This window comes from Schistocerca cancellata, chromosome 7 (genome assembly GCF_023864275.1).
Source record: "Schistocerca cancellata isolate TAMUIC-IGC-003103 chromosome 7, iqSchCanc2.1, whole genome shotgun sequence".
Classification (NCBI taxonomy): domain Eukaryota; kingdom Metazoa; phylum Arthropoda; class Insecta; order Orthoptera; family Acrididae; genus Schistocerca; species Schistocerca cancellata.
In genome coordinates this window covers 480177945-480178892 of record NC_064632.1, presented here as the reverse complement: position 1 = coordinate 480178892, position 948 = coordinate 480177945, and positions in this window count along the sequence as shown.

The following is a 948-nucleotide window of genomic DNA, read 5'->3' as shown; positions in this document are numbered from 1 at the left end:
TACGGGCACCAACAATTCGCCCACTACCGAATGGACTCTCTCACAAGCATACAGAACACTTTTCTGATCACGACTGACACAACATTGCGTAGGTGTCTTTAATGGTCAACCATAACATCATACACTGCAGACTTGGCTAGTATCTGGATTTCTCGCGGTATTTCCCTATTTTTGTCCATGCCGTGTAATTACCAGCTTACAAACGTTATGAAGCTTTATAGAAAACTGACACTTTCTTAAATACGAAAGTTCGCTAACGGCAACATTCACGATTGCTGCTCCATCTACTTCCTTTATTCGAATGCCGAGGTGGTTTACATCACAATATTGGCGTCTTTGAGCAAACTACGAGGGCTGTCCAGAAAGTAAGTTACGATTGATCGCGAAATGAAAATCACAGTGAAAATCAGAAATATTTCATTTGTAACAGTTAGCTACACCTTTCAGCTACTTCTCTACGTAGTCGCCGTTCTGACTCAGATATTCGTCGTAGCGTTGTACCAACTTTCCAACACCCTCATCATAGAAGGCAGCCGCCAGTGCTTTCCGCCAATTCTCTACGCTGGCCTAAAGCTCGTTGTCTGTGCCAAAATGTTGTCTTCATAGCCAGCGGTTCGTTTGAGCAGAGATGAAACTCAGTGAGAGACAATTACGGGCTGTATTGTGGGTAACCAAACATTTCCAATTGAAACGATGCAGGAACATCTTCATTGTCCCTGCAGAATGAGGCTGAGAATTGTCTTGAAGAAGAAACCGCAAGACATTTATGTAATGTTGGTTGCAGAGCTTCAGGGGAAAATTCTCACCAGGCCCTCGTACTTGGCGGGAGACACTATTTTCTATAACATCTTTACGCGCTCACTAAGAGCTCAGGAATGAAAAGAGCGACATAATTCTACCTAGAGTCATACTAGAGACACTGCCCAACACATCTTTGCAAAGCTTTAT